The 25,782-nt window shown below is 41.4% G+C and overlaps 1 pseudogene; it reads right to left on the minus strand.

Annotated features, from left to right (window-relative positions):
* Nucleotides 1-23,935, minus strand: part of LOC101984243 — a 39,082-nt pseudogene extending 15,147 nt beyond the window's left edge.
* Between the last annotated feature and the right edge of the window lie 1,847 nt (nt 23,936-25,782).

Consider the following 25,782-nt stretch of genomic DNA (forward strand, 5'->3'; position numbering starts at 1 on the left):
TGTGTGCGTGTGTGTTTAAATCTCTAGCCTAGTTCCCAGCTTGTAAATTGCACTGTAGTACATAGAACAGGCACAGCACTTTATAACTTTGTTCCAATTTCCTTACAGGCATAAACCTCTCCCCCTTTCCAAGATGAGCTGACCAAAATTATCCTTGAATTATCTGTGAATAGCCTCTTTCAATGTCATCTTCAATTTATTCTTTGTTTAATGTTTGGGTTGTATCAGTGTTTAACTGACCATCAGTGGAAGACAAAAATAATAGTAGACACTGAAATCCCTACAACCCCCCCACAAATTTTCCATTTTGATAATAGCACTTTTTAAAAGTTTTGATTTTATAATATAATTATGCCATCCCCTTTTCCTTTACTCTGTTTTTTTGCTTTTTTCCAAATTCTTGGTTTTTAATTATATATTAATTATTAATATATATTTTATTTTAATAATATAATTATTAATATATATTCCTAAGTATGTTCTAAATATTTGCCCTTGTTCTCACTTATAAGTGTAGTTCTCACCCTGGATGAAGGAAATGGCTCTCTGTAATAGTTGGAGATCATTACAGAAAACACAACCAATCAAAATGCAGAGTTGTGGTGCGGAGTCCCAGCTGATGCATCTACAAAACAACCCTGACAAAAAAGGCTCACTGATCATTTTAGAAGAGGAGGCAGAAATATCCTAAGAGCTAGAGGATCAGATCATGGAGTTTTTTGTGAGGCTGTGTCTCCTAGTAATGTCAGAAGCTACACCCATAAAGTCTCACAGCATGGCTTCCTAAACAGGAACTAAACAAGGATAATAACACTTTTTAAGCCATCTGAGGGCTGAGGAAGATATGAGTAGATTATTAGTCAAAGTATGCATCCATTGTGATTTCCTGACACTTTATTAAAAATTATTACACATTGTATGTGTGTGTCTGTTTCTGTAGTCACGCTTTATCCATCATTATAGATCAGATCATCATTTCTAGTATTTTATATACATCGACCCAGGCAGCATGAATTCATTTTTCCTGGGATGGGAAGGTTGTTGAGGAGCCTGGCTTCTTTCAGCATAATTATTCTGTGATTCTTGGATATTGTTTCTTTGGGTCAACAATCCATCCCCTCTTTGTTGCCAAATAATATTCCATCATGTGCACGTACCACAATTTGCTTATCCATTCCTGTGTTGATGGACGTCTTGGTTTCATTTTAGATGCTTGCTATCATAAACAAAGCTGCTGAGCACATTCTCATGTAAGTCTTTGTGTGGACATATGCTTCCATTTCTCTCACATAAACACATAGAAGGGGATGGCACAGCGAGACTGGCAGGTTTATGTTTAACTTTTGAAGAACTGACAAATTATTTTCCAAAGTGGTGTGCTACTCTAAACATTTAAGATATCATAAACACCCACTTGGGGGAAGGTAAATTGAATGAACGAGAAAATATGCCCGATTGAATATGGTGAAGGGTGTAAGATAAAGTTGCTAGAGGAGAATTCTGACGAGTCAGCCATGTCTTCAGTCAAGGCCTGGGAATAGAGTCTTGTGTCTGCTTTGCTGAATGACAGACTTCAGATATTCAACAACATGAGGACACATGCCAAGCAGGATCGCATTCACCCACCCAATAGCAGCTGTCCTTGGAGGCCTGCTGGTTCATCAGCAGGCCTGCGATAGCGTAGCGCTGCAGCCTAAGCGGGGTGGCCTCGTGCCAGGGCCAGAGCCATCTCATTCATTTTAATGCTTCTGGCAATGCTTGCTACACATGTCATCTTCTCATGATGAATCCCTTTGGGGAATCAACTTCAGATAAGCTGCTGATGGCATGTGTGCAAAGTGTGAGAACGTATGTGTGTACACGCATATATGCACATACTCAGCATTTGGTTTCACATATAAACTCAGCATCTTTTCTTTGCTCCAGTAAGAATAAACCATGGCTGATGTCTACGTTACTTCTCACTTTGAGAAACCCATGGAATTGATTCAGCAAACTTCCAGGAAGAAGAGGCCAGTGTGAACCTCTAGGAGAAGGGTGATGTGAACTCTGGCTTGAAGCCATGGGAAGGGATTCGGAGCTCACGTTGTGGCTGTGGAGGAAGGAAGGAGTCATTGTGAGGCCCTGGTGTGGCAGAATATTATTTTAAGGTGTGTGACTTTTATTGATGCTGCATTTGCTTAGTTCCATGAAGCCGTGACTCTTTGCCTGTCTAAAACACCTGATGGTCCAATAAAGAGCTGAACAGTCAATAGCAAGGCAGGAACAGGATATGCAGGGCTGGAAGGCAGAGAGAATAAACAGAAGGAGAAACAGGGAAGAGGGGAACAAGAAAACAAGGAGGGGAAGACATCAGGGGCCAGCTACCCAGCCACACAGCAAGCCATGGAGAAAGAAGGAAAAAAAAAGGTATACAACAATAGAGAAAGATAAAGCCCAGAGGCAAAAGTTCATTGGGATAATTTAAGTTAAGAAAAGCTGGCAAGAAACAAGCCAAACTAACACCGGGCATTCATAACTAAAAATAAGCCTCCGTGTGAGGTTTATTTGGGAACTGGGTGGCAAGGCCCCCCATAACAGTAAACAGTAGAGCAACACACAACAATCAGGTATATTGGAAGAAAGCTTGTGTAGGAGATGTTGTCTGGAGTATATTGTCCTGGAACTGTCACTGCTTAGTTAAGTCAAAAAGAAATTCTTCTAGAAAGATAGCCCCTTGAGTTACTACTGAGTTGTGCCATATATTAGTGCCACAGTTCTGTCCCTGTGGTTCACATAGCATATCAGAGCATCTAGGCTCCATGGAAATTTGAGCCAATTGTCTTTTAAAAAGAACTTAGCACAGACTTAAAACTATTAACTTATTTTTTGACCAGGCCTTCCATGTTTTGCTTTGTGCTAGGGTCTAATTTCTCATGTAACTTTGATTTCCAGGGGTCCCTACTTTTTGTGGCTTTTTTGCTTCTAGTTCCCTTAGATTTCTGAAGCTTCAGGCTGAGATGCCAGTCCTTGTTCTTTTTTTTTTTTTTAAGTCTAGAGTTTTACCCTCTTTGAAGGAAACTCCCAATTCTGCTCACCTAAACCTGTGCCACCTTTTCAGCAGGCTCCATCTGCAGTCTGTGCCTCCTTAGACAATATCGTCAGGATAATGTGGGCCCCTGGAGTAGAGCGCTGTACTGATTTGCTGAAGTTAGTGTGAGTTTTTATGTTAAAAAAATCTGAATTTACTTACTAGTTGGGTGACTTGGGGCAAATCATGTTGATCCTCCATGAGGTGAAGTGAAGTGGTCAACAGAGTCAAGTTTGTGAACGTGAGGACCTGAGAGCAAGAGTTTGGATCGCTAGCACCTGTGTAGAAGGCTCGATGGGCTTCCTGGTTAGATTTTTTCCTTTTTCTTTTATGTCAACTTGACACAAGCAAGGGCTATCAGGGAAGAGGACCTCACTGAGAAAATGCCTCCATCAGACTGTAGGCAATTCTGCAGGGCATTTCTTGATTAATGATTGATGTGGGAAGGCTAAGCCCAATGTGGAAGGTGCTACCCCTGGGCAATTGGTTTGGTAATAGTCTTTATCAAAGCAGCAGAAAGCAAACTGAGACAGTGCAAGCTGTGACTATCTATAACCCTCTCCTTGTGGGTGGTATAGATCTTGGTGGATACTGGGGGCTCATCGACCAGCCCGCCTCATGGAAACAGTGAACGCCAGGTTCAGTGAGAGACCCTGTCTTTAAAAGACATGTGGACAAAGACAGAGAAAGACTCCTGACATCAAGCTTCATCTATGTGCACAGGCAAGGTTTACCCACACATGTATATTACACAAACATGCATACAATGCGCGCACGCGCGCGCACACACACACACACACACACACACACACACACACACCCGACATCTGCCCCTTAAAGCAGTTTACAATTATCAGGCAGGACTATCCGTGCAATATTTAGTGTAAGTCATGAGGTCCCGTCAATGTATACGGCTGGGCCTTGAATTCAGTATGTAGATCAGGCTGGCCTACAACTCATGGGCTGTAGACATGGACTATCATATATGGTTTCTGAAAATTACCCCTTAACCCTTGGAGTTTCAGTTTCCTCCTCTATGTGATTCTGAGAATGATGCAGAAGTCTTGTGAAGATTCAATGAGGTGATGTGTGTGAAAATTCTTGGATCTTCGTAGGCTTGCAGGAAGGTTACACAAATGCCAAGATGAACACAATTAGAGAATTAACAACAAGACTTACTGGGATGCCCCATTCTGCCCCATTCTGCCCCATTCTGCCCCATTCTGCCCCATTCAGCCCCATTCTGCCCCATTCAGCCCCATTCTGCCCCATTCTGCCCCATTCTGCCCCAAGCAGAAAGATCCAATTCCTCCTGCTTTTTATTTTTCTAATTTCTAGGTCTATCATAGAGTAAAAGCAATTGAGAGACAGGTCACTTTCTGTATAATTCTGAAGAGTTAGAAACAAGTAGATAGGAGCATGACATTGCCTTACATCTTAGAATCCTAATAACTATGGAAGAAATTGCTGGATGTGGTCAGAGACTCAGTGGCTCCAATGCTCAACTTTTCCTCAAGCAAGGCTGCTTTCTAGCTGGAAATGATTCTTCTCTCTTCTCCTATTTCCATGCCTGGAGCTCTGCTCCTCTGACAGTGGAAGAAAGTAGGCTACTTAGCACCAACAACTTCTGCATCCTTGTCTTCTTGCTTCCCTCATTCCTCTGCATCCATCTCTTGATTTGTATCTCCATAAAATCAATGTCCTCTGGCCTTTGATAACCTTCTATGTCCCTGTCAAAATCCTTCCACGGTTAGTCTCTGTAGTCCCCAGTACCACTTTTTGACTTCCTGATCTGCCTCAATACAACCTTTGTGAGCATCTTTTCTTGTATTCTAACCTGTCAAAGGACAAAGGTCTCAGTCTGAGAATCAGTGGTTTATCTGGCGCTCTTAAACCTCTCCCTTTATTTTCCGTCACATCCCTTCCCATTTAGTTTCTTTCTACTTTCTGCAGTCTTCATGGACAGTTATACCTTGGCCAAGTGACTGCCAAATTGAGTTTGCCAGTATTCTGTCCCTTACCTTGCTGTTATTCTCAACCTAGTCACATCCCTTGAGCAACATCCTTCACCCAGATGTATAAGTTTCAAAGCCTCTTGCAAAATGAGAATGCTTGGTTCATTGTTTAATGATTGTTAAAGATGTCAAGATGGCTACCATGGAACATGAAACAGAAGGCAGTCCCTTTTTAAAAGATTCATGTTGCATGTTCATTTATCTAGTCTAATAGACCTTCAGGAAGAGAGTTTTACAGGTCTACATTCTAGCCCAGATTTCTTCTAGAGCTCTGGATTTATATACAGTTCGTGTCCCAAAATGATCATCAGGCTTTCTTGCTCTAGGCAGATGTATTTTAAATCTTGGACCTATCACCAACTAGCCGTATGATTTGGAGGCAGGCTAATCAGTCTTGCCAAGCTTCAGTAGTATCTATATGTAAAAATTTAAAGGGCTCAATAAAAGTTTATATAAACATTAAACTAGGGAGTTAATAATAGATGCTGATAATTGTATACAGTAACTGTGCTCATTCATAAAATGTAAAATGGCTTACAGCAGGGAACATGGTAGCTGCTATAACACGAATGCTTGCCTGGGAATTCAGTTGTTTGGAAATGGTGCTAGCAAGACATATCTCAAGGTGCTTGGGACTACCATTTGCATCAAGAGTCATTTTTGAAATCTATTGAAAGTTGTGTCCTGCAAGGAAAGAACAATGCTCCACGAGACAGTGAGCTTATGAGAAAGGTCCAGCTGTCTGATTCTAGGAGCTTGGTAACAAATGTTTTGGAATTGATGGCCAATTTTCAATCTCATTGTTGTCTGACTTTCCTTGAGCAGATGTAAAGAAGCGATTCTGTCAAAGTTGAGCCAATTGAATCAATGAATTTATTGGGGTTGCTTCTAGGAACATGGGTGAGTAAGGCTCCTACTTAAAGTACTTGGGGTAACTTATAGGTAGCTAGTTGTACAGCTGGAGTGTTTGCTAGGTAAATACAGTGCTAAAGAACCCAGTGCTCATCACGCCCCTCCAAGCCCAGTTTTGTGAAGGTCTGGTGGGGATAACCACAGCTATTCTGATTAAAGTTTGCTGTTGGTCATGTCCAGCCCAAAGGAAAAGATTGAGATGAGTTTATAACAGAAACAGAATTCAAGCACAAGGCTTAGGTTGCAAATGTCTACGGGAGACTATTCCTTTGGCCATGTTGATGGGTATCCTTCCAACCTTCTGGTGGACATCCAGGCTGTTCTGTAGAAATCTGAAAGTTAGCACATCCCACTCAGAACCTTTCAATTTCTTCCCTTCTTAAATGCTTCTTCAGCCCCACATCATTTGATGCCATCGTTGACCACCAAGTCACTGAAGCTAAAGGATGAATCCTGGCCAATGTACAGTCTGTTCTTACTTCTTCACCAGAGCAGCCATCCCCAGAAGCTACACCCTGGGGACAGGGACAGAAGCTCGAGCTGGTGATGGGCAGAGCTTGCCTGCACAAGACAAGAAACATCTCTTCTCCAGAGTAGGTATTGTAAATAAAAAAGAGAAAATTTTAGGCAAATAAAAATGTTATAAGATTATTTATAGTTTAATAAATCAAACTCCAGGATTTATTTGTGATTGATTGCTGTTTTTCTACCTTTTCATCCTTACTTCACAGATAGAATTACCACTCAGGCTGTTTAAAATGACCATAAATCAATAATAAAAACTAAAGATAAATGGGGAAAAGATATGACAGACAACACTGACATTTAATAGAGATACATAATGAAAACAATTCAGTGATAAAATAACTTGCTATTTTTGTAAAAAAAAGTTGTTAATTTTGAAATGAAGTAGAGTGTAATTTTTTCATATTGATATTTATATTTAATCTCAAAACAATTGTGGAGAAATGTTTGTAGATAATTTTAAACGTTCCTCCCCTCAGAAGCTTGGAGGAGCTTGTATGTGTGTGTGTGTGGAGGAGGTGTATTAAAAAAGGTACATGTTATATTTATTTTATATAATTCTCTGAGGGCAAATTTTTATAAAAAGAATGATTAGCCTTTTAGTTATTTAACCTAAAACTGTAGTGATTTTAACTCAAAAGGTGGCTGAGATACTTTTAGTCTCTTTTCTTGGGTGGTTTTATCCCTGTAAGAACACGTACATGTTTGTACAACCTGAGGCAGAATTAGTCTAAGTAAGGCTTTTAAACTATATCTATTCAGGTGTTTGCGGTACCTGGTTTCTCAGGCCCCACTCTGGGTGGGTTTAATTCAATAGATGTGTGTGTGTGGGGGAGGGGTGGTCCCATGATCACAGCTGAGAACAATGGGAATTAGCTTTATTTGGGTTTCATAGCCCCTTGGCTGGTTTTAAATTCCAAGCTCTTTTTAAGGAGGATGGAGCTGAAGGCCAGGTTACCACTGAGAAATGTTCGGGAGGTAAGAACAGGAGACTGTAATTTAGTAGCTAACTTTTCAAAATGACGCCCAGCACCTGTGTTTGTGGCTGCAGGTGCTGTTCTGCCCTACCTGAAGCAGCCACGGGTATGCAAATTCACACCTGCCAGCTTTGCGCCAACCTCAGCTGTCAACGGTGGGCTCTAGTCTGCTTCCTAGTCCGAGGGTTTGGACTTCACTTAAAATTATTGGTGTGACTTTTGTTTGTATTCTTCAAGGAGATCTAGCTCCTCGAGCCACCACATGCCCTCGAAGCAGCCTTCGGTGCTTAGTTCGTAGCATTTGTATACTGTAGTTATTTACTTACTGTTTCTTGAGAGACAGAGAGACCTCAAGGACAGCACTTGGCTCGCTGGGCTCCCACCCCCAGCACCAATGCTGCTGAGAACTGGGAAGCGCTCCTCTGTTCATATATTATTTCTGCCCCGAGCTGCTTTCTTTTTAGTTATCTAATCTACAAATGACCATCTATGAGGTGGAATTTCCTGTCAAAGTTGATTTTTTTTCACCTTGCTTTTCACTGTTTCATATAAAGCACACTTTTTTTTTTAAAAAAAATTGTGGTTTGGATATATACAATGAGAATGATTTATTAATACTATTTTTAATTAAGTCACAAAATATTCTAGCTTAGCCTATACTCATTTTAATTTTTTCCAAGATATTTCCTTTGTAATTCTTTGTACAGTATTTATGTACCTACATCATAACATTACCTTTTTTGAGTCTAATTACATACTTATTCAGGTGTCTGCTTTTATCCATGGGATGTCAGGTTCTTTAAAGCAGTGGTTCTCAACTTGTGGGTCACAACACCTACGAGGTCACATATCAGATATCCGGCATATAAGAAATTTACATTATGAATCATAACAGTAGCAAAATTACAGTTATAAATAATTTTATGATGGGGGGTCACCACAACATGAGGAACTATATTAAAGGGTCACAGCATTTTGGAAGGTTGAGAACCACTGCTTTAAAACAAGCAGGAGACTCCTTCCTGCCATATGTGTTCAAGAAGTATTTGATGAGTTACACGATTTAAAAGGTCCCAAAGCATTTTAACTTGTATATTAATTTTTCATACAATAGCACTCCCCCCTCCACACAAACACCTCAGAGCATAAAGCATATTTAGGAGGAATGTCTCTCAGTTGGCTTTTCTAGGTAAGAAATGTGGAATTTCTAGGTAAGAAACCTTGAAAATAACGACTGGAGGTAGGACCGCGTTTAACGTGGGCTAACTTTTTTGATGTGGTAACTTTAAAGTTACTTGATCACTTTTTTTGTGCGCCTAGAAAGAAAGCAGCTCGGGCCACACAGAGTTCAGCTTGTTCTCTGGGTTTCTGGTTTTAATACCTGAAGTTTTTTCCTCGTGATGCAGCCAAAGAAAGTGACTCAGGTTAGCACTCCTGTCCCTCTGGTTTCTCACATCTCACTTCCTGTCCTTTCCCTTAACATTTGGAGACTGAAAGGACAGGGAGAAAATCAATTGTCCAAATATTGACCCTCTTTGCAAAGTTGGAGTTATCTGAGTTTTAGCCACCTGCCGGAAGGCTGATAATCCCCCCTTGCCACGTTGTCCTCAGCTGAAGGCCAGTGATTACGTCCCTTGCAGTGCTCATGACACATATCCAAAGCGGCACAGAGTCACCTCTGGGGCTGCGTGTCCAATGATGATGGCTGATTCAGACTTCAGTTTGAGCCTGGATTGGGGATTTTGAAATACCAGACGTACTAAGGGCAACACGTGGTGTTGCTATCAGTACTTGTTATCTTAAAGAGAACTAATCCTCTTCAGTCAGCTTGGTCTCTAGCTCGCCGCCTCTCTCCCCGTCTCAAGCTTTGGCTTTCCCCATTCATTATGTCAACCCATGACAACCTATCTGTCTGAAAGCCCCTTTTCCTGCTAGGAAGAATCCTCTGGCCACCTCTTGAGGTATCTTTGGCCTATTCAGGACTCAGCCCCGTTTATCATAACACTCGCTGTGACTAACTTTCATTATCCTTTTGTGGTGTAGAGGAAATTTCTCTCTTTTTCTTTTGCCAATTGAAGACTACATTCACATTGAAGCCTTTAACTATGTTAAAGTAGATTTCGTGGTACCACACACTTAAAATCATAGCACTTGGGAGGGTGGGGCTGGAGGATGATGACTTCAAAGCCAGCCTGTGGGTATCCAGTGAGACACTGACCTTCTTTCTCCTCAAAAGAAAAGAAAAGACAGGCTATATTTCAGACTAACTGAGAAGGGGGAAGCATGGCAGGATCTTGGTGAGTTCTAGTTGCCAGAGTTCATTTTGGTGACCCTACCACTTGGTTGGGCATCATCCAGGCATGCTGGAGGAGTCCGTTGCAGTTCAGATAGGTGTTTGGTGAGTGCATTGCCAACCTGCTGGTAATGGTGACTAATGGGAAGTTAGAAGTATCCAAAGAGGAGGCTCACGTGGGAGATGCTGTTGTTAGATCTGGACCATCAGCACGAGAAGCATCAACCAAATGTACAACTGATTGCCCAGATTCACCTGGGTACTTAGGACCCTTCCAGTCAGCTCTACTCCCTATCACTGCAAACAGAATCTTAGGAGTTACCAAATCCATGTTTCAATACAAGTGATTTTAACTCCCTATTAGTAGAACCGACTGCCTCATGGAAGTGGTCCCCTAACTATCTTATCCTTGAGAACCACAGCAGAGTTCCTGAAACTCAGACCTAGAGGCTTCAGTCCCAGGGACTTGCTTTCCAGCTGCACTGGCTTGGGGCCCAGGAAATTGCATCTTTAATGAGTGTCCCAGGTGAGACACTGCTGGGGCATGAGGAACACATGGGGGGCGACACACTGAGATGAGTGTTAATCAGATCATAACCACAGATAGCTAATTGCAGAGTGGCTATCTTATCAACTCTGGGTATCGGAAGAGAGCACTCCCATCGCTGGCTGCACATTTACACTCCAAGGAGTCATTCGAAGGCTCTCTTTTGAAAGCGGAAGGAATGTTAACGTTTTAAACCTCTGTTGCTGATGGTAGAGCAAGGGTGTTTGAAAACAAGGGCAGAAAAGTATACGTTGTCATCTGACAAGTCAGCTCTTTGTCAAGAACCCCAGGGCAAACCAAAAGGCATTTATCTTACTTTGTCCCTTTTTGGCTCCACTGCAGGGCCGCTGTTGGAAGCAGGAGAGACGGCTTGGGAATCTTCTCTAACATGGCCCCTGTTGTATACAGATAACTACCGTTAAGTTTATCTGGCAGTACCCAGACCTTTCTAAATAAGACAAAGTCGGTTTCCATTAAGGATTCCCAGCTGCTGTCAGGGCAGAAACTCTCAGCATGGCTGAGAGAGGCCACGATCTGTGCCTTCACATTCTGGCCCTGTACAGATTTTACCCTCACCTACTTCTAGGTCAAAGTCACTAGAAACCAACACATTGGAAATAAATTCAGAAAACTGATTTTCTATAAATTCTCAGATGCTTTTTCTTTTCTTTCTTTTTTTTTTTTTGCAGCAATTCAGTTAATGACAAGTGAGATTTGAAGCTCTTTCTACAACCTTTTCAGTCAACTTGCTTTACCCATTTATTGTTTTCATAGCGACCTTTAAGGAATTGAAGTTCAGTTTTAAAATTCTGCTTACTCCATTCATTAAGTACCTACTTGGAACAGGGTGAGGCGAGAAGCGCCCTAGCAATGCAGGCCTGAAGAAGGGTCTGGGGGTTGTCAGGCTGGAGGCTTTCCGAGAGCAGTCTTTAAGGTCAGAATAGGGGGCGTCATAGATCTACGGGAATAATAGTCCAAATTCTTTCACAGCACAACTTTAGAGGCTTTAGAAAGTAGCACGTGCAGTGCTTTATAAATTTGTTGTAATTTGTAGACCTGCTCGAGCTGCGGAGGAGGCCAGGGGACTGAAGAACTGCTATTTTTAGCTCTCGGAGCAGGATGCCGGTTCTGGCTCATTAGGAACCTTCCCCATTATCAAAGGGCTCAGGTGGGGATTGCTAAAAAGAATGACAAATGTCATCAACACTGTAGCGACTGGGAGAAACATTGGAAAGGAAAGGTGAAGGCATTTTAAACCACACACAAACACGGCTTCCCTTTCCTCTCCAGTCAGTTTCACACCACTGGCCCTTTAATCCCGTTACCAGTGACCGGGCAAGGCACACCTCAAGAGCGTGTCATCAAGGGTCTGCAGTAAGAATAACGACAGGGGGAGGATTTACCAGGGGAACCAACCAGGGTTAGCATGGAAGCTGAGAAGTTCTACAACCTGCCATCTGCGACCTGGAGACTCTGAGTGTAAGAGGGGGCTCAGTCCAAGCAAAGGCCTGGGAATCTGGAGGGGGCCAAAGAGACAAGCCCGAAGGTCCAAAGGCTGAGCACCCTTGAGTTTTGTTGTCTACCTCTAGGAAAGGAAGGGTATACCTATTCTAAAGTAGAATGAAAATATTTCCTCTTTTCTGCCTTTTTGGGGCCTCCAGAATGGTTGGCTGGTGCCCCCTACATTGAGGGCAGATCCTCCCATTCAGCCCACTCAGATTTATACCTGTTCTCCTCTGGAAACAGCTTTAGAGCCCCCCCCCAACTGAATCACCAGTTCTCTACATAGCTCTTGACTTGGTGAAATGTATAACCAAAACTGAGTGTCATGGGTCCTTTGGGCTTCTTTGAACTTTTCAATTTAAGGCAGTGGTTCTTAACCTTTCTGACGCTGTGACCCTTTAATACAGTTCTTCAGGTTGTGATGACCCCCAGCCATAAAATTATTTCGTTGCTACTTCATAAATGTCATTTTGTTACTGTTATGAATTGTTATGTAAATATCTAAAATGCAGGATATCAGATAAATGACCCCTCTGAAAAGAGGGTCTCCACCCACAGACCGAGAACTGCTGGCTGAAGGTGACATGAGTCCTCTAGTGCCATGACTATTGTGGGCATAACCAGCCACTTTCTGGTTGGGTTTGAGACCTGTTTCTGTAAACCTGGTAAAGAGCCCACAGCTGGGAGACCATGGGCCATAGTGGGGATCTGCTGCTATTGTTTGGTTAAATGATCTAGTTGACAAACTGCTTTCCGAATAGATTAGTGTTGCACACAGCTATAATCAGAGGTCCTTCATACAGCAACAGAGGTAGGTAATACAGAAAACCTCATAGCATCAGTAGAGTGGTTCATGAGAATCACCTCATTTTATAGAAGCAGAAAGAATGTAAGATCCAGAGGGTGGGCAGATGCGCTGCAAAAAGCTTCTGTTTGGACCATTGTGCTCATGAGCTCACAATTGTGGGTATCTACACAAGACCTCCACAAGCTTAGTTCCCTCCACATTTCACAGGGTTGAGGGAGGAGCTCAGGACACCCCTCCCCTCTCTGGGACTACTGAGAATTAGCCATGTTGGAGGAGGGTGCCATTTCTTTAGTGGTATAGCACTGAGAAGTTATCTTTGCTCCTGTGAATTATCTCTCATCCTCTTACTATTATTATTTTTGCTAAATTGACAGGGTATCAAACTGGCCTCTGAATTCCCATCTTTACACCCAGATTAGTGCAGCTCTCAGACCTCCTCAGAGAGGTTTCTTTGTGAAGTGGATGACAGGTAAAGCAGAAATTGGAAACTCAAAACTGGTAAAAGCGCAGGGAATAAAAGTACTCTGCCACATCCTGTCATATCAGGGCTCAGGAAGCATCCTAAAGAGGGAGAAAAAAGACCTTAAGAGCCAGAGGTTAGGATGAACCGGGGTAAAATGATACACTCATGAGTCCTGAACCAATCTTACTTCAGATCAAGCCTGTCAAAAGGCCAGCATGGGGGAGGAGCTCATGAGCCCCCCACTTGTAGCTGAGGGTTTATTGATAGTTAACTTTTAGATAGTTGGCTTTTAGAGAACAGTGAGTCAGTCTGCTTTAGGGCTGTGCCCCCTTGTAAGGTGTCCATGCACCAGTGGATGATTTACACTCCAAAGTATATGGACAGCAAAAATTGGACTCAATGTTTGTTTTTTTTTTTTTTTAAAAAAAAGAACAAAAAATTGGGAGAGAAATGAGGAGGGGGAAGAGTGCACCTGGGAAGAGTTGTGGGGGTAGTGGAGGAAGAATATCACCAAAAAGCATTGTATACTGGTATGAAATTTTACATGAATTAATAAAAATGTTATATTAAAAATACCTCTTGCCCACTCTTGGCATGAAGCTGTATTGAACTCAGTGAGTCACACACATAAAGGAATGGAAGTAGAAAACAGGACCTGCTGGGAAGACAGGGTCCAGTGGGGGAGAGGGGAGACTAGAGGAGAGTGAGGAACGAACACACTAAGATTCATTGCACAAATGCCAATGTAATGAAAAATTAAACGTTGCAAATATATCTTAAAGTATGTTGGAGCCATTTGCTTTCACTTTGCTATTCAGAGACAGTTCATTAAAGTAAGCTTTTTGGATAAATTGAAAACTGGCAAGTGAACCACTTAATAAATGGATAAGGCTGGGAAGCGCATTTTGGAGCCGCAGGAGTTGCTCTTTATTTCTGGGTCACAAATCATGATGATGGCTTGTGTTTGTGACCCTCCTAATCTCGGTACCGGGTATGTATCATCATCCACTTCCTCAACCCTGTCTTGTTGTTCTGGGCCTCTTGTGTCATGTTTCCTACCCTCCAGGCCAATTGTGTGCACTCTCCCTTGCTTTGAGCTTGCTGTGACAAACACAAGAATCATCTACAATGACCTGAGCTGAAACAGGAGCATGCCTCTTTGAGGTGAAGACCCTCAGTAATCACAAATGTGCCCAAGCAGCAAAAGGCCTCAGCTTGTTGTTTTATCACAGAAACAGGAAGCAAACTAAGACAGCAACCAAACCTCAAACGTGACTAAGGACCTGCTGCTAGGAAAGTGGGCTTTTGGCTGGAATTACAGGCAGCAGACTAGCTGGGACTAGCAATGAACACTATTGCCCTGATGAGCCCCTGATGTGGAATATTTTTCTGTATATGTGTTGCTTTTATTGGCTAATGAATAAAGGTGCTTTGGCCTATGGCAGGGCAGAATATAGCCAGGATAGAAGAGATATATAGAGAGAGTAGGCAGAGTCAGGGAGATGCCATGTAACTACCGAAGGAGACAGACACTGGATCCTTACCAGTTATTCACAGACTTGTGCCTATATACAGATTAATAGAAATGGGTTAATTTAAGATGTAAGAGTTAGTTAATAAGCCTGAGCTAATAGGCCCAGCAGTATTGTAATTAATATAGTTTCTGTGTGATTATTCGGGTCTGAGTGGCCAAGAAATGAAAGAATAGTTTCTGTTTACAAATGGAGCCAGCGTGGAGCAATGACAGCCACATAAAAACTTAGAGAGTCTCAGAAAGAATTCTAGATACAAAAGAGCAGAGTTAAGCACACCTTCTTGGTAGCTGCATCTTTTTTTCAGATAAGCTCTGTTTGCTGGCCACAGGCAGATGCACGACTTTTTTATGAAGCAGTGGTTTCCTGGTTTGTGCTGGTAGCATGAACTCTGACTCTTTTGGGAGGCCCTGCACTTAAATGGGGTTTGTGAGCAGCATGCTACTAGTTGCTTAATGGTGACATAAACCCACTGAGTCCCTGGTGCTGGGGCAGTGATCACGGCTTGTAGAGGCAGTGAACATACCTCTGCCATGTTAGACTGGGTGGAGCTAACAGGCAGGGCCATGGAGTTGGTCCTAACCATGTCCACTTAGCATTAAAAAAAAGGTACTCCTGGTCAGAAAAGAATTTCAGATACACAACAGGACAGATTCAGTCATAAAAGACATCTAAATGAGACATGGTATTTTAAAAAATGTACATAGGATGTAAGCTTGGGAGAGAGAGAGGAAAGAGTATAGACAGTTATAAAAAGTAAAGTCTTTAAAGAGACAGTAAAAGTAATATAAGAGAGTACAGACAGTCATAGATTAAAGGAGTAAAGATAATAAAATAAATACTAAAAAGTAGTAGAGTAAAAAAAATAAGCCACATAAAGATAGAAAATACACAGATCGTCTGGATTATGAATATTATTGTGTTTTCTTTGAATTTTTTGACTGCATAGAAACATTTGTTTCTCAGTGCTGCTAAGTTAAACCAACATAAAGGTATCTTGATTTCAAAATTTGCTTCTAAGGGTATGTTGCTTTGATAAAGAGGTTCTGCCTTTGTTTCCACAGCAGAATAAAATTTGTAGATTCCTTCCAGGCTAATGTGGTTTGATGGAGCAAAACCCCCTAAAACGTCTCCATGAACCCTAAAAATACTTTGCCCAATTAACAGAAGGAAGCAGTTTGAAGAAAACAATGTCCAAATTCCCAAAATGATTGATTATAAGCATTTATTTTTGTTTAAAAGGAGTTGATTATAAGTGATTAATGGTCACAGTTTCAAAAAAAATTATAAGAGAGATGTGATGTAGAGATGAACACTTTACATTGGTATGGACCTTGGTCTATTGATACAAATTTAAGTTTGATTTGTTACACTGTATGTATGTATTTCTGCTCCTGTTTAAGGTATTGTGTTTGTGCAGCTCATTTAAAAATATAATGTATAATTAAAAATTACAGATTAATGATTATTTATAAATGAAACTTTTAGTCACATTAGTTAGTTATAGAGATATATTTCAGTTGGATGGATAATCTTCACTACTTCAAAGACCTATGGAACATAGCATTTAAAATGCTTTAAGAACTTAGACTTTTCTAGACAGTGAGACATGTCTGCTCTGGCAGCACCAATTACTTCAGAGATGTTGACGGGCATTGAAGAAACTCGTTATGGAATTTTCTTTCAATGTGACAAGGCTAGCCATTTGGGCAAGAAATTGCTCTTACCTGGGCTGTTTGTTGGTATGCTGTATGAACTTGACATGCAAGACTCACAGAAAAGTGACTGCTGAACATTTCAAAAGACAGAATGGTTCTTCAGGGTTCAGGTTCTGACAGAAGAAACTGTCAGACATTCTGCAGGATACAGAAGAAAGTGACTGACAAACTGCCAAGATAGCCAAAATGGCCTCTCAAATTTCCTGCTTCATGGAAAAGTCTGCCAGATACTATGGGCCTGGAGGTTGAAGATGGATGCCTAATGTTACAGAAGAACTTTGGGTGACTGTCCAGGCAGTGAGATGTCCTGTCAATTCTAAAGTTTAGAAAGTTTCTTACAGTGCACTTCCTGTTTATTTAGGTAATATCATATCCTTCTGGGGTCTTTGAATATTTGAAGACAGATAATTATAGTTATAGTTTCCCTTACATATGATAAAGGATAAATTAGATATAAATCTTTAGATTCACAAAGATAGAATAGATGATAGAGTATTTTCCTTAATTTGCCAAACATATATGGACTAAATATTGTAATTATAATTCTTGCTTGATAACTGTTTTGTATATATAATTTTACTATGTTAAAGTTAAAACCTTTTTTTCAATTTAGATAGAAAAGGAGAGATGATGTGGAAAGTCCTTCTGTAAATGTATTGTTTTTATTGGCTAATGAATAAAGCTGCTTTGGCCTATGGCAGGGCAGAATATAGCCAGGTTGGAAGAGATATAGAGAAAGAGTAGGAGGAGTCAGAGAGATGCCATGTAACTGCTGAAGGAGTGAGATGCCAGATCCTTGCCAGTAAGCCACAGCCTGGTGCCTATACACAGATTAATAGAAATGGGTTAATTTAAGATGCAAGAGTTGATTAATATGCCTGAGTAAATATCCCCAAGTGGTGTTGTAATTAATATAGTTCCTGTGTGATTATTCTGGTCTAAGTGGCCAGGAAATGAAGGAACAGTCTTCATTTATAAGCCCCTAGCAGAATGAGATTAGAATGTAGACTCTCTAGTTGCTTAATAGTGGTAAATGAAGATTGTAATGCTGTAATACTATTTTTGAGTGTGCAGGAGTTTATTCTTAAGGAGGAAAGAGATTCCTATATGAGCCTTGCATCCTAATTTTACATGTGAATATAGTCACATAATTATACATGTTGCAATCATATGTATAATGAGATGTGTGTAATTGCTGTATGTTAGTTCTATTCAACTCCTGAAGTTGCATCTATTTTTCTTTTTAATCATCTTCATATACTGAAGGTATGTGGGTTTGTCTGATAAATAGCAGAGGATCCCTTGTTTGTGGTTCACCCACCCACAAGGGTCAATGATGAAGTTCAGAGAGAGCCAGGGGCTTTTTGAAACTGAAAGTGAGTTATGAGCTCATATATATGTTTGATCTTGTTTGCCAGAGGGTCTTGTATGTCCCAACAATTAAATACCACTAGGCTGATTACAAGACCACGCATTTGTGAGCTAGAGAATGGATGCCCACTGAAGGATGTATGTGTGAAATTACTTGCCTGAAACCACTAAAGGAAATGGAATGCATTATAATATAGGTTTAGAACCACATGGGTGTAGCAAGGGAATGTTAACCCAAACAATACTGTTACTGTAATTTCTTACATACATAGTATCCTTTAAAAAAGATTGAAAAGTGAGGAAAAGTCACAGTGAATCGAATATAAACAATATGTGCCCTTAGAGATAAATAACAATTTTATCACCAGCTGCTAAATAAGTAAGTGGTATGGAAGGTTCTATTTATAAAACAAAAGTATATGGACAATATTTTTCTGTGGGTACTAATGTCTGTTAGTTCCTTCTGGGACTGTCATAAGAATTACTTGTGGGGAAATAGATTTTTTTTTAGCTAAATTAAAAGCAGGGGGGAAAGCCCAGGGATTAATTACAAAGCAATGTTGGTGATAATGGCAAGAGCAGCGTTTGAGTGATTATGACGTACTAAACACAGCTGTGCTAAGTGATTTATCTGTGTCATCTCATTTAATTTAATCCTTACCAAGATTCCATGACTTAGATGTTATTACCCCATCTACAGATGAGAAAACCAAGATACTAATAGTCTTAATAACTTGCCAAGGTAAGGATTAGTAAATAGCATAAAAGAATTTTGACTCTTGATGGCTTGGCAAAAACTTATGTTCCAACCTCTAAACAAAAGCTTTACTCCCAATAAGTAAGACCAAAATATTGAAATGGCTAGGGTTTTTAAAGAATTGAATGCCAAAATACAATTAATTCCCTTCAAGACACAGTCACCGAGCCCTTTCCTCTGCCAAATATGCACATAAAAATGTCAGGATTCTCTTTAACCAGATTTATGTTTTTCTCTTGTTTTGATACTTTTGTTTTGAGCCGAAGAGGAATGAAACCTTTCTACCAAAGTCTCTGATGTCAGGTGTATAGGTAAGTTCCTACAGACATCAGAAAGTCAGATGCAAATCTTGGGGTCAGAGGCAAAAGGCATAGAGTTTTATTTGTAAGTTGAACTAAATGTCTACTGTTACTTTCATACAAGAAATCTATGTTTGTCTCCTGACTGATATGTGGATTTCTATGTGGTTTTGGTGTTTAAATCTGACACAGGCAGGTAATCCATAGGTTAAAAACACTTTACATACGTAAAAGTGAGAGGAATGCAGTGCACAGCCCTGGGGTTTTCCATTTGAGAACTTTGTAGGGAGCCTGGATTTGGAACCCCAGGATGACAGGTTGACAGACAGCACTGGCAGAGGGATGCCATAGTGACCCAGATGTGTGGTGTGATTTTTACTCTGTGTCCTAGTAACAAGAACTAACATCAAGGACATCAAGGACATTGTTACGTCTTTGCCATTTCACATTGCAAAGCATCATGGGGGAATCTTGGCGGAGCAGTGGTTCTAGTGAATGGCCACAGCCAACACATGAGACCTGATGTTCCTACTATATTGTTAGCTTCCAAAATGACAGCCATCTGAATGTCCCAGGACATTGTGAAAATATTTGTGGAAAATGGCAATGATTTACTGGGGCTGATTGAGAAAGCCAAAGCAAGCTTGGCTGTGGATCATCCATCTGAGGTGAGGTGAAGGGTGTTCATTCTCATCCACCCTCTGTTTAACAAGGTTTCAAACAAGTTCCTTTCTTACTCATCTCCTCAGAGCCAAACTGAAGGACGGGGAAAGGAATGTCTCCTGTGCAAACATGGAAGGAAGGGGATTCTGTCACCTTGGAAATTACCACAACTTCTAGGAGAGGGAAAGAAAATTTCTTTAAGGAACACAGAAATTTGTTAGGTGATGTCTTAAAGTTTAAAAGCTAAGTATGTTTTGTAACACAAAGTTAAAAAGAGTCAAAAGGATTTTAAAAAACAAAATGTTTATATTTCTCAATGGAAACACGAGTCTATTCAAGCTGAGAACTGGCTCAGTGGTCGTTGTTCCGGCTTCAGAAATAAGTACCTGCTTGTCATTGATCCAGGAAGCGCCAGAATGTTTAATAAACTTCAACATTCATCTATGTATTCACAACCTGTAGCGCTGGGAATACAGTACTGAGCAAAAGAGATCCAATCCTGACTCTCAGGGGCTTTATCCACTTGATAAAATGTGTAATGATGTGATTTAATATGCTGGAGAGAGCGGGAGATGGTAGGTATCCTGCTCAGACACTCTTACCTGAAGGAGTTGCCACCAGCTCTTGGAGACTTGGCCTCCTAGGATTGTTCCAGTTGGAAGCTGCCTTGACCTGTGAATATGTGAATGGATCAGCTTTGGGCTGGCTTCTGGCTGAGCAGGGGACTCTAGTGAAGAACAATGTCTGGCCTCAGGTCTTTCAGTGGGATTGGCTGAGGCTGTCTTTGGGGTTGATATAGCAAACTGGGTTCACCATTGCCCATTACTTCTTTTACTTCCTTCTTCACTGAGGGCCAGGGCTTGGCGGAGGTGGGTGAGGTGCACAAGTGTCAAGCTGAGGAGTGGCCTTTGCTCCCAGGGTCTTGCTCAGAAGTGACATTTAACTTCAAACGAGTTTTTAGATATGTAATACCTGTCAACAAGGTGTCAAGGCTCAATTTGTTTTCCATTTTGAACACAGTCTCACTAGCTTAGGCTGGTGTGGAATTCCTGGTCTTCCTGCCTCAGTGTCCCAAATGCTGAGGTGACAGATGTGAGTCAACACACTCACCTTAAGGCTTTAGTTTGGTAAAGGTGATTTAAAGAACAATTGGGAATAAAAATTTAGATTAAATTTCAGTCCCATATGGGTACCATAAAGTTCAAATATTCCAGGAACATAGTCATAAAAGATAATCTTTAGGCATGGCTTGTCTCACAAGCACCTGTATTTTAACTGGTTATAGCTCTCTCCTTGCGTAGAAAGCTGGCAAGGTCTTAAGGTCTTTGACACCACTTGAATGAAAAACCTGCCTTTATTAGGACCAGAAAATAAAACATTCCCATGGGAAATCATAATAATCATAGCTAGCTGTAATTCTTGCTATACTTTATTGGCACTTACTAAATGTATATTATAGTCTATTGAATCTTTATACTCATCAGGTAGAAATGTTCAACTAAACTTTGTGTGCACGTTTGCATGTGTCTGTGTGTGTGTTGGGGGAGTGATGTATGTACCATGGTGCAGGTGTGGGGATACCTTACAGGAGCTCGTGCTCTCCTTTCACAAGTGGGTACCAGACTTGGTGCCAGATGAATTAAAAACAAACAAACCCCAAGAGAACAGAAGCACAAAAAGTTTACATGTTTTACCCCAAATACAGAGCAGGGTTAGTGTCTAGATTCTTACCCTGGAGTCAAGTCTCTGCTTCTTTAATGGAACAATGTTGGATGTAGTTCCTGCAATAGAATTCTGACTTGAACCTGTGTTCCCTTACAGTTTTGCATTTATAAACCAGCCATTTGTCTGAAAGGAGTTCTGATCCTAGAATCAGATGTCAACATGGGGAAAACATAGTACTTACTGCTGGTAGGAGTTCAGACTCATCCAGCCACTATGGAAATCAGTGTGGAGATTCCTCAAAAACTAAGATAGATCTACCACATGATCCCGCTATCCCATTCTCAGGCATAGACTCCAAAGACTTTTATTCTACTATAGAGACACCTGCTCATCCATGTTCATTGCTGCTTAAGTCACAATAACCAGGAAATGGAAACAGCCTAGATGTCCAGCCACTGAGGGATGAGAGTGACAATGGGATACATTTTCACATTGGAATAATTTTCAGTTAGGAAAAAACAAACTTCTGAAATTCACAGGTGAAATAGAATCATTCTGAGTGAGGAAACCCAGGCCCAGAAGGATAAATATCTCACGTTTTCTCTCACTTGTGGGTGTTAGCTTTGAATTTTTCAGGTATGTATGTTTTATTTAGGATACACATAGAGATCAGTAATAAGTAAGGGTTTAAGGGGTATGGCTTTAAAAGGAAGGGAAGTAGAAAGCAGTGGTATACTACATAGAAGTTTCTGTACCACCTGCTCCCACAGCCATTCATTCTCAAAGAAACACATGGAGGCCGATATTAATTATAAACTGTTTGGCTTATTAGTTCAGGCTTATTATTAACTGGCTCTTAGAATGTAACCAATAATTTTTGTCTATGTTTGGCTACATAGCTTGGTACCTTAACTCAGTGCTGCTTTTTTATCTTGCTTCCTCTGCATCTGGGTGGTGACTGCAGACTGAGAGATACCTCTTTATAGAATTCTCCTAGTCTGGTTGCCCGGCCTATACTTCCTGCCTAGATACAGGCCAATCAGCATTTTATTAAACCAATACGAGTGACAAGTCTTTCAGGGTACAAGAGCATTATCCCGCAGCACTTCCTCTTTTTCTCTTTTCAAAACAAGACCCTGAGTCTAATCTCCCTTGTTCAGCTTTTTTCCTGACCATTATCCATAACAACCTGTAACAAACACACTAAACAAAGATAAACATCCATAATCCATTTTGGGGGAATGTAGGCATAGTTATCTAGTATATTTCCTGCTGATTGTGGATGCTGATAATCTTATGGGGACTCCTGACTGGAGTATTCTGAGACTGGATCATCTCAGTCAGCACTCTTGAAGCTGTTCTGGATGTGGAACTCAGAGGAAACGGCAACAGAGGTGCTCTGAAATGCTGAGTCATCTGGGCCATCTGTTCCCATTGGACGCATAATCCATTTATGGATGTTTAGCTTTGTTTAGTTGACATAGCACTGAACTTACTCCTACTGACATTGCTATACCCATAGATCAATGTGCCTTTCAACACTTACCAGAGTAGCTTCCATTTGCAGTAGATGGTAATTAACATAGCGGCCTAAAAATGGCAAGATGTAGAGAAGAGATAGCAGAATGCTTAGTCTTAAATAGGACATCTGTGTCATACCCCCTCCTCCCAAGGCTCACTGACATTATGAAGATGTCAGAAAGACTGTGAAAGCCAGGGACAGTGAATGAAAACAAGGAAATACTGTTCTCTGGGCACAACAGGACATCTGTACATGTAGATTAAGAGCATGAACAATCCTAGTGGAAGCTCAAGTCAGACCAAATACCAGCGTGGAGGCATGAGGTGGGCGTGACCTGATACAGCATTTTAAAATTTAAATGGCCTTTATATACTTTGTAAGACATGTAATACATATACCAGAGCCAACCCTGGTTTTGGTAACAATGACATGTCAATGTAGGTTCACAGAAGGGGCTGCTGTTGGTAGTGAGGAGGGTAGACCTATGAGGTCTTTCTCCTTTTCATTGCCCTGTGATGACCTGAGAGCTTCCTTTCTCCCTCCCAACCAAATCTCCTCATGCTCCTAAGAGAGTGTTCTGTTGGGTGGATGGTCAGAGAAACATGTTCTCTTCTCTTTCTACCATCTCCCTACTTCCTTCACTGCCCAGAGTGGCAGCTCATTTTCTGGTTCCTGAAAGAAGAGGCCCCTTGTGCCTCAAGCTGCAATCTCTGCACTGGAGTGAACAGACTCTCCCAATATTCATGTCCCCTTGCCTCAGAATGTGATGTCACCCAGAACAGAGTCTTTCTTTACTGGGTTAATTTATTGATGTAGTTGTATTGGCTCAGGGCACTGGTGTTGTCCTTATGAGAAGAGGAAAGAACAGAAACAGACAGGAGGCAATTTGTGTGTGTGTGTGTGTGTGTGTGTGTGTATGGTGTATGTTTATCAGACACATATTTACACACACACACACACACACACACATCACCACATGAAGATGGAGAGAGAGATTAGAGCGATGCAGCGTAAACTCTGGGGAGCCAAGGACCGCTGATGAACACCAGAGGCCAAAAGAAGCAAGGCAGCCACCAAAAGGAACACAGCATGGCTGTCACACAACTGATAATATAGCTGGGCTTGTAGCCCCCAGAGCAGTGAGGGAATAAATTCTGTCATTTAAAGCTCCTGGCTGCCTGAGGCTTTGTTTTCAAAGCCCTATAAAAAACAAACACAGGAGAAACTTTACCTTCGTTTTTGCAATCCTGCATCTTTGGTTCCTCTTTCTGGAGACCTTCTATTTCTGTGTTCATCCATGCATCTTACTCCACCCTCCCTTGCCTTCCTTGGAGAGCCAGACCCAGAGACTCACAACGGACAGGTACTGCTTTACCCAGTAGGCTAATGTGCTGTATCCCCAGACTGTGACAGTCAGGTCTCCTATGTCCCCTATGCCCTCAGTCACCTCCTCGCACATATCACATGCATTCTGAGCATCTCGGGGATGGCTCCTCGAGGCTGTCCTTAGTTTAGCCTGCCACGACTAACCTGATTTTTTTCATGTGTTCCCTCCAAGGAGACAGTCCCCTCTCCAAATCTTTACCCTGCTTTCCCCTCTTGACGTCTAGAGCCCCTAAAAACCGTTTTGGGCATCCCTTCACTCTGCTCCTCTCATGACAATTGAGCTTTTAAAACCCAAACTAGTACTTGCTCCTATGGGAATATTTTTTCCATCATTTCCCCCAAACATTTATAATTTTGTTTTCTGAACTTTTTTTGCAGTGTAGTCACCACCACATTTACATATATTTGCATCCACTCAGGATCTTGTGACATTTCCCACCCTCTCTGACTTGATTTTTTTAAAGTTGTTTAATACCAAAGACGGTGTCTTCACCCTCTTTTATATGCTCTCCTAAGTCCTGAGCACAGAGATAAGAGCAGATTAAGACTCAAATGAATTCATGTTTGAAAACTACAGGGCAGTTCTGGGTTCCTCAGCAAAGAGAGCCAGTGACTTTCAGTGGAAGACAATCACAGAATCAACCAGCATCCTCTGAGGAGGTCACTAAGCATGTGGACATAATTTCTTTAACCTTTCAGAAAACGTCTTGACACACGTCCATACCAGAGGTTATTTAAAAATAAAAATGAGTCACGATGAGATTGTGGGGAATGTTTTGTCATGGTTAGGGAGCTGGCTTGGGGATCGGAAACAGCCCAAACCAACTCTTCTTGTAACTCATTCCGTATGTTCTCAACCTTCTGCCCGAAGAAAATACAGCTCCTTTCTAGAGGGAAGGTCATATGGGGAGACCCCTCAAAAGATACACAAATTTGGTTTTTATTACCCTGTTTTGAAAGAGAGATCTTACAATTCAATCTGCCCCCAGAATGCCAAGTTAAGAGAGGCCTTGAGATTGGCCCGAGATGTCTCTGGGAGGATACATGTCATCAGCGAGGTGACGGATGAGCCTGGTCACTGGCAGTGGCAAGGGAGCATGAGAGGAAAAGGGCTTCTTTCAGGAGGTGATGAGTTCCGAGGTATCCCTTACCACTGGGCACGGGAACCAAGACGTTCAGTTCTCAGCCTCAGTGTTAAAATATTTGATAAACATTTATTTAGAAGAAAGGCTAGCAGTTGCCTGGACGAGGAAGTAAGACGGCTTCAGCAGCCCCCTATCTCCTCTCAGTTCTGCTCGGAAATTCAGTTCAATCTGAAACTTCTAAGTCTGCCTAAGGAAAACTGCAGTATACATGCCCATGTACCCCAGTGATTGGCTGTTAATCTACCACATGTTTTGGGTGCCCTCAGTAATTGGCTGTTAGTCTATCACATGTTTTGATGGTCTCCCAGTGATTGGCTGTTAGTCTATCACATGTTTTGAGGGTCTCCCAGTGATTGGCTGTTAATCTATCACATGTTTTGAGTGCCCCCCCCCACACCCCAGTGATTTGCTGTTAATCTATCACGTGATTTGGGTGTCCTCAGTGATTAGCTGTTAGTCTATCACATGTTTTGGGTGTTCCCCCCCCCCCCGTGATTGGCTCTTAAGTAGCCCAAGTGAACTGCTACTTGGGAAAGAGAGAATTTTAATGTTAGAAAGGCTGCCTGCTGTTGCGTGGGTGGGAGTGGTCTTGGAAAGAAAAAACAACAAGA

This window comes from Microtus ochrogaster, unplaced genomic scaffold, assembly GCF_000317375.1.
Source record: "Microtus ochrogaster isolate Prairie Vole_2 unplaced genomic scaffold, MicOch1.0 UNK11, whole genome shotgun sequence".
Lineage (NCBI taxonomy): Eukaryota > Metazoa > Chordata > Mammalia > Rodentia > Cricetidae > Microtus > Microtus ochrogaster.